The sequence below is a fragment of the Danio rerio genome, chromosome 4, assembly GCF_052040795.2.
Source record: "Danio rerio strain M-AB ecotype USA chromosome 4, GRCz13ab, whole genome shotgun sequence".
NCBI lineage: Eukaryota > Metazoa > Chordata > Actinopteri > Cypriniformes > Danionidae > Danio > Danio rerio.
In genome coordinates, this window is record NC_141024.2 from 31,425,739 (window position 1) to 31,434,082 (window position 8,344).

General features: G+C 38.4%; 1 long non-coding RNA gene across 1 annotated transcript; it reads left to right on the plus strand.

The window, feature by feature from the left end:
* LOC148679967 (uncharacterized) lies at positions 1 to 2,619 on the plus strand. Its single transcript, XR_015942458.1, has 2 exons — positions 1 to 276; positions 1,368 to 2,619. It is a non-coding gene; the product is annotated as an uncharacterized LOC148679967 (long non-coding RNA).
* Positions 2,620 to 8,344: the final 5,725 nt, after the last annotated feature.

Here is an 8,344-nt window from a genome sequence, read left to right on the forward strand (position 1 = left end):
GCCCTTGTGATAGAAAACCAGTTGACATCAACTCTAACTTTAGCATCTTTCTTTTAAGCAAAGTAGAAAGTGCTATCAAGTTGGGGTAGATGTTTGCTGACTTAGTCACCTCTGCCCACCAAGATTCTGTTCCATTTGTACTCCTCTTCTATCCAATTTTAAATCCTGGATTTTCCTTTGTTGGTAAAGACTTTAAACAGACAAGATTTTAGTCTGCTACCATTGTCTCTATAGGTACCCTCACAAAAGCACTGACTTTGATGCTGTATTTGGTAAGTGCTATTTGTTGGGGTAGTTTCAAGTGACATGTGCTACAAGAGAGTGTTGTCTTTTGGAATTTACAGTGACATCTGCATCTAAAACACATTAAGATCACTTCAAACAGGAGCATTGATTTGTCCTTTGTTCATAAGTGCTTCTCTTTGGGGTAGTTTTAATAAGGACAAGAACAACAAGCAAGACTGAACCCATTTTGTATGGAATTGCATTGTTTACTATTACCTGTTTGTTCTTTGCTAATTTTACATCTTCTCGTCTTGATATTCCAACAAGTTGGAGTAACATGGGGACACTCCTTTGCATCTGCCTCATTTTTAATTGATAGAAACCAGTTGAGGTCAACTCTAACTTTAGCATCTTTCTTTTAAGCAAAGTAGAAAGTGCTATCAAGTTGGGGTAGATGTTTGCTGATTTAGTCACCTCTTAGTCCTATTCTATTCAATTTTTAATTGCAACCTAGTAATGTTTGGAAAGAGAAGCAATCGTAATTCTGTTTTAGAATAACTGTTTCTCATTTGGCCAGTGTTGTCCCTGTTTATATTTTTATATTATGGTTTTGTCCATCATGCACTTCTACCACTTGCATCCAAACAGCAGCATACACACAGTAAACACTAGAGGGTGTGAGTTTGCATGAGAGTGCTCCCGTTGTTTACTGGTTTTGCACCTGGAATTGGTATAGCTTGTCAAATGGTCTCCTAATTCCTTCCTGCTGCAGGACACATAAAGCCTAGATGCATTTGCATCAAGTCAATTCAAATGTGTGAAAAATCCCATCACTTTCAATAATGCAGAGTTGTTCTGAAGACTTTCAGCCAGCAATCAAAACTTGATTAGCGTTCAAGAAAGGCTGAGTGTTAACGACTGTGGCAAAACCATAAGGCAAGTGCACCCTTATAATGGGTCCTGGCAAAGTACATGTCTCATATCTGCTCTTTCTAACAGCAGACAACAAGATGCGTGTGGCACTGCCTGCCAATGATTTCTCTTGCTGCTAAAGACTATGGACGGACAAGGTTTTAATCTGCTACTATTGTCATTATCGGTACCCTCACAAAGGCACTGACTTGGATGCTGTAATTGGTAAGTGCTATTTGTTGGGGTAGTTTCAAGTGACCTGTGCTACAAGAGAATGTTGTCTTTTGGAATTCAGAGTGGCATCTGCATGCCTTGCTTATTAAATTTCAATCTAAAGCACATTAAGATCACTTCAAACAGGAGCATTGATTTGTCCTTTGTTCATAAGTGCTTCTCTTTGGGGAAGTTTTAATAAGGACAAGAACAACAAGCAAGACTGAACCCATTTGGTATGGAATTGCAGTGTTTACTATTACCTTTTTGTTCTTTGCTAATTTTACATCTTCTCGTCTTGATATTCCAACAAGTTGGAGTAACATGGGGACACTCCTTTGCATCTGCCTCATTTTTAATTGATAGAAACCAGTTGAGGTCAACTCTAACTTTAGCATCTTTCTTTTAAGCAAAGTAGAAAGTGCTATCAAGTTGGGGTAGATGTTTGCTGACTTAATCACCTCTGCCCACCAAGATTCTGTTCTTTTTGTAGTCCTATTCTATTCAATTTTTAATTGCAACCTAGTAATGTTTGGAAAGAGAAGCAATCGTAATTCTGTTTTAGAATAACTGTTTCTCATTTGGCCAGTGTTGTCCCTGTTTATATTTTTATATTATGGTTTTGTCCATCATGCACTTCTACCACTTGCATCCAAACAGCAGCATACACACAGTAAACACTAGAGGGTGTGAGTTTGCATGAGAGTGCTCCCGTTGTTTACTGGTTTTGCACCTGGAATTGGTATAGCTTGTCAAATGGTCTCCTAATTCCTTCCTGCTGCAGGACACATAAAGCCTAGATGCATTTGCATCAAGTCAATTCAAATGTGTGAAAAATCCCATCACTTTCAACAATGCAGAGTTGTTCTGAAGACTTTCAGCCAGCAATCAAAACTTGATTAGCGTTCAAGAAAGGCTGAGTGTTAACGACTGTGGCAAAACCATAAGGCAAGTGCACCCTTATAATGGGTCCTGGCAAAGTACATGTCTCATATCTGCTCTTTCTAACAGCAGACAACAAGATGCGTGTGGCACTGCCTGCCAATGATTTCTCTTGCTGCTAAAGACTATGAACGGACAAGGTTTTAATCTGCTACTATTGTCACTATCGGTACCCTCACAAAGGCACTGACTTGGATGCTGTAATTGGTAAGTGCTATTTGTTGGGGTAGTTTCAAGTGACCTGTGCTACAAGAGAATGTTGTCTTTTGGAATTCAGAGTGGCATCTGCATGCCTTGCTTATTAAATTTCAATCTAAAGCACATTAAGATCACTTCAAACAGGAGCATTGATTTGTCCTTTGTTCATAAGTGCTTCTCTTTGGGGTAGTTTTAATAAGGACAGGTACAACAAGCAAGACTGAACCCATTTTGTATGGAATTGCGTTGTTTACTTTTACCTTTTTGTTATTTGCTAATTTTACATCTTCTCGTCTTGATATTCCAACAAGTTGGAGTAACATGGGGACACTCCTTTGCATCTGCCTCATTTTTAATTTCTTTGCCCTTGTGATAGAAAATCAGTTGACATCAACTCTAACTTTAGCATCTTTCTTTTAAGCAGAGTAGAAAGTGCTATCAAGTTGGGGTAGATGTTTGCTGACTAAGTCACCTCTGTCCACCATGATTCTGTTCCATTTGTACTCCTCTTCTATCCAATTTTAAATCCTGGATTTTCCTTTGGTGGTGAAGACTTTAAACAGACAAGATTTTAGTCTGCCACCATTGTCTCTATCGGTACCCTCACAAAAGCACTGACTTTGATGCTGTATTTGGTAAGTGCTATTTGTTGGGGTAGTTTCAAGTGACATGTGCTACAAGAGAGTGTTGTCTTTTGGAATTTACAGTGACATCTGCATCTAAAACACATTAAGATCACTTCAAACAGGAGCATTGATTTGTCCTTTGTTCATAAGTGCTTCTCTTTGGGGTAGTTTTAATAAGGACAAGAACAACAAGCAAGACTGAACCCATTTGGTATGGAATTGCAGTGTTTACTATTACCTTTTTGTTCTTTGCTAATTTTACATCTTCTCGTCTTGATATTCCAACAAGTTGGAGTAACATGGGGACACTCCTTTGCATCTGCCTCATTTTTAATTGATAGAAACCAGTTGAGGTCAACTCTAACTTTAGCATCTTTCTTTTAAGCAAAGTAGAAAGTGCTATCAAGTTGGGGTAGATGTTTGCTGACTTAATCACCTCTGCCCACCAAGATTCTGTTCCATTTGTACTCCTCTTCTATCCAATTTTAAATCCTGGATTTTCCTTTGTTGGTGAAAACTTTAAACAGACAAGATTTTAGTCTGCCACCATTGTCTCTATCGGTACCCTCACAAAAGCACTGACTTTGATGCTGTATTTGGTAAGTGCTATTTGTTGGGGTAGTTTCAAGTGACATGTGCTACAAGAGAGTGTTGTCTTTTGGAATTTACAGTGACATCTGCATCTAAAACACATTAAGATCACTTCAAACAGGAGCACTGATTTGTCCTTTGTTCATAAGTGCTTCTCTTTGGGGTAGTTTTAATAAGGACAAGAACAACAAGCAAGACTGAACCCATTTTGTATGGAATTGCATTGTTTACTATTACCTTTTTGTTCTTTGCTAATTTTACATCTTCTCGTCTTGATATTCCAACAAGTTGGAGTAACATGGGGACACTCCTTTGCATCTGCCTCATTTTTAATTTCTTTGCCCTTGTGATAGAAAACCAGTTGACGTCAACTCTAACTTTAGCATCTTTCTTTTAAGCAGAGTAGAAAGTGCTATCAAGTTGGGGTAGCTGTTTGCTGACTAAGTCACCTCTGTCAACCATGATTCTGTTCCATTTGTACTCCTCTTCTATCCAATTTTAAATCCTGGATTTTCCTTTGCTGGTGAAGACTTTAAACTGACAAGATTTTAGTCTGCCACCATTGTCTCTATCGGTACCCTCACAAAAGCACTGACTTTGATGCTGTATTTGGTAAGTGCTATTTGTTGGGGTAGTTTCAAGTGACCTGTGCTACAAGAGAGTGTTGTCTTTTGGAATTTACAGTGACATCTGCATCTAAAACACATTAAGATCACTTCAAACAGGAGCATTGATTTGTCCTTTGTTCATAAGTGCTTCTCTTTGGGGTAGTTTTAATAAGGACACGTACAACAAGCAAGACTGAACCCATTTGGCATGGAATTGCAGTGTTTACTATTACCTTTTTGTTCTTTGCTAAATTTACATCTTCTCGTCTTGATATTCCAACAAGTTGGAGTAACATGGGGACAATCTTTTGCATCTTCCTCATTTTTAATTTCTTTGCCCTTGTGATAAAAAAGCAGTTGACATCAACTCTAACTTTAGCATCTTTCTTTTAAGCAAAGTAGAAAGTGCTATCAAGTTGGGGTAGATGTTTGCTGACTTAGTCACCTCTGCCCACCAAGATTCTGTTCTTTTTGTACTCCTATTCTATTCAATTTTTAATTGCAACCTAGTAATGTTTGGAAAGAGAAGCAATCGTAATTCTGTTTTAGAATAACTGTTTCTCATTTGGCCAGTGTTGTCCCTGTTTATATTTTTATATTATGGTTTTGTCCATCATGCACTTCTACCACTTGCATCCAAACAGCAGCATACACACAGTAAACACTAGAGGGTGTGAGTTTGCATGAGAGTGCTCCCGTTGTTTACTGGTTTTGCACCTGGAATTGGTATAGCTTGTCAAATGGTCTCCTAATTCCTTCCTGCTGCAGGACACATAAAGCCTAGATGCATTTGCATCAAGTCAATTCAAATGTGTGAAAAATCCCATCACTTTCAACAATGCAGAGTTGTTCTGAAGACTTTCAGCCAGCAATCAAAACTTGATTAGCGTTCAAGAAAGGCTGAGTGTTAACGACTGTGGCAAAACCATAAGGCAAGTGCACCCTTATAATGGGTCCTGGCAAAGTACATGTCTCATATCTGCTCTTTCTAACAGCAGACAACAAGATGCGTGTGGCACTGCCTGCCAATGATTTCTCTTGCTGCTAAAGACTATGAACGGACAAGGTTTTAATCTGCTACTATTGTCACTATCGGTACCCTCACAAAGGCACTGACTTGGATGCTGTAATTGGTAAGTGCTATTTGTTGGGGTAGTTTCAAGTGACCTGTGCTACAAGAGAATGTTGTCTTTTGGAATTCAGAGTGGCATCTGCATGCCTTGCTTATTAAATTTCAATCTAAAGCACATTAAGATCACTTCAAACAGGAGCATTGATTTGTCCTTTGTTCATAAGTGCTTCTCTTTGGGGTAGTTTTAATAAGGACAGGTACAACAAGCAAGACTGAACCCATTTTGTATGGAATTGCATTGTTTACTTTTACCTTTTTGTTATTTGCTAATTTTACATCTTCTCGTCTTGATATTCCAACAAGTTGGAGTAACATGGGGACACTCCTTTGCATCTGCCTCATTTTTAATTTCTTTGCCCTTGTGATAGAAAATCAGTTGACATCAACTCTAACTTTAGCATCTTTCTTTTAAGCAGAGTAGAAAGTGCTATCAAGTTGGGGTAGATGTTTGCTGACTAAGTCACCTCTGTCCACCATGATTCTGTTCCATTTGTACTCCTCTTCTATCCAATTTTAAATCCTGGATTTTCCTTTGGTGGTGAAGACTTTAAACAGACAAGATTTTAGTCTGCCACCATTGTCTCTATCGGTACCCTCACAAAAGCACTGACTTTGATGCTGTATTTGGTAAATGCTATTTGTTGGGGTAGTTTCAAGTGACATGTGCTACAAGAGAGTGTTGTCTTTTGGAATTTACAGTGACATCTGCATCTAAAACACATTAAGATCACTTCAAACAGGAGCATTGATTTGTCCTTTGTTCATAAGTGCTTCTCTTTGGGGTAGTTTTAATAAGGACAAGAACAACAAGCAAGACTGAACCCATTTGGTATGGAATTGCAGTGTTTACTATTACCTTTTTGTTCTTTGCTAATTTTACATCTTCTCGTCTTGATATTCCAACAAGTTGGAGTAACATGGGGACACTCCTTTGCATCTGCCTCATTTTTAATTGATAGAAACCAGTTGAGGTCAACTCTAACTTTAGCATCTTTCTTTTAAGCAAAGTAGAAAGTGCTATCAAGTTGGGGTAGATGTTTGCTGACTTAATCACCTCTGCCCACCAAGATTCTGTTCTTTTTGTAGTCCTATTCTATTCAATTTTTAATTGCAACCTAGTAATGTTTGGAAAGAGAAGCAATCGTAATTCTGTTTTAGAATAACTGTTTCTCATTTGGCCAGTGTTGTCCCTGTTTATATTTTTATATTATGGTTTTGTCCATCATGCACTTCTACCACTTGCATCCAAACAGCAGCATACACACAGTAAACACTAGAGGGTGTGAGTTTGCATGAGAGTGCTCCCGTTGTTTACTGGTTTTGCACCTGGAATTGGTATAGCTTGTCAAATGGTCTCCTAATTCCTTCCTGCTGCAGGACACATACAGCCTAGATGCATTTGCATCAAGTCAATTCAAATGTGTGAAAAATCCCATCACTTTCAACAATGCAGAGTTGTTCTGAAGACTTTCAGCCAGCAATCAAAACTTGATTAGCGTTCAAGAAAGGCTGAGTGTTAACGACTGTGGCAAAACCATAAGGCAAGTGCACCCTTATAATGGGTCCTGGCAAAGTACATGTCTCATATCTGCTCTTTCTAACAGCAGACAACAAGATGCGTGTGGCACTGCCTGCCAATGATTTCTCTTGCTGCTAAAGACTATGAACGGACAAGGTTTTAATCTGCTACTATTGTCACTATCGGTACCCTCACAAAGGCACTGACTTGGATGCTGTAATTGGTAAGTGCTATTTGTTGGGGTAGTTTCAAGTGACCTGTGCTACAAGAGAATGTTGTCTTTTGGAATTCAGAGTGGCATCTGCATGCCTTGCTTATTAAATTTCAATCTAAAGCACATTAAGATCACTTCAAACAGGAGCATTGATTTGTCCTTTGTTCATAAGTGCTTCTCTTTGGGGTAGTTTTAATAAGGACAGGTACAACAAGCAAGACTGAACCCATTTTGTATGGAATTGCATTGTTTACTTTTACCTTTTTGTTATTTGCTAATTTTACATCTTCTCGTCTTGATATTCCAACAAGTTGGAGTAACATGGGGACACTCCTTTGCATCTGCCTCATTTTTAATTTCTTTGCCCTTGTGATAGAAAACCAGTTGACATCAACTCTAACTTTAGCATCTTTCTTTTAAGCAAAGTAGAAAGTGCTATCAAGTTGGGGTAGATGTTTGCTGACTTAGTCACCTCTGCCCACCAAGATTCTGTTCCATTTGTACTCCTCTTCTATCCAATTTTAAATCCTGGATTTTCCTTTGTTGGTGAAGACTTTAAACAGACAAGATTTTAGTCTGCTACCATTGTCTCTATCGGTACCCTCACAAAAGCACTGACTTTGATGCTGTATTTGGTAAGTGCTATTTGTTGGGGTAGTTTCAAGTGACATGTGCTACAAGAGAGTGTTGTCTTTTGGAATTTACAGTGACATCTGCATCTAAAACACATTAAGATCACTTCAAACAGGAGCATTGATTTGTCCTTTGTTCATAAGTGCTTCTCTTTGGGGTAGTTTTAATAAGGACAAGAACAACAAGCAAGACTGAACCCATTTTGTATGGAATTGCATTGTTTACTATTACCTTTTTGTTCTTTGCTAATTTTACATCTTCTCGTCTTGATATTCCAACAAGTTGGAGTAACATGGGGACACTCCTTTGCATCTTCCTCATTTTTAATTTCTTTGCGCTTGTGATAGAAAACCAGTTGACATCAACTCTAACTTTAACATCTTTCTTTTAAGCAAAGTAGAAAGTGCTATCAAGTTGGGGTAGATGTTTGCTGACTTAGTCACCTCTGCCCACCAAGATTCTGTTCCATTTGTACTCCTCTTCTATCCAATTTTAAATCCTGGATTTTCCTTTGTTGGTGAAGACTTTAAA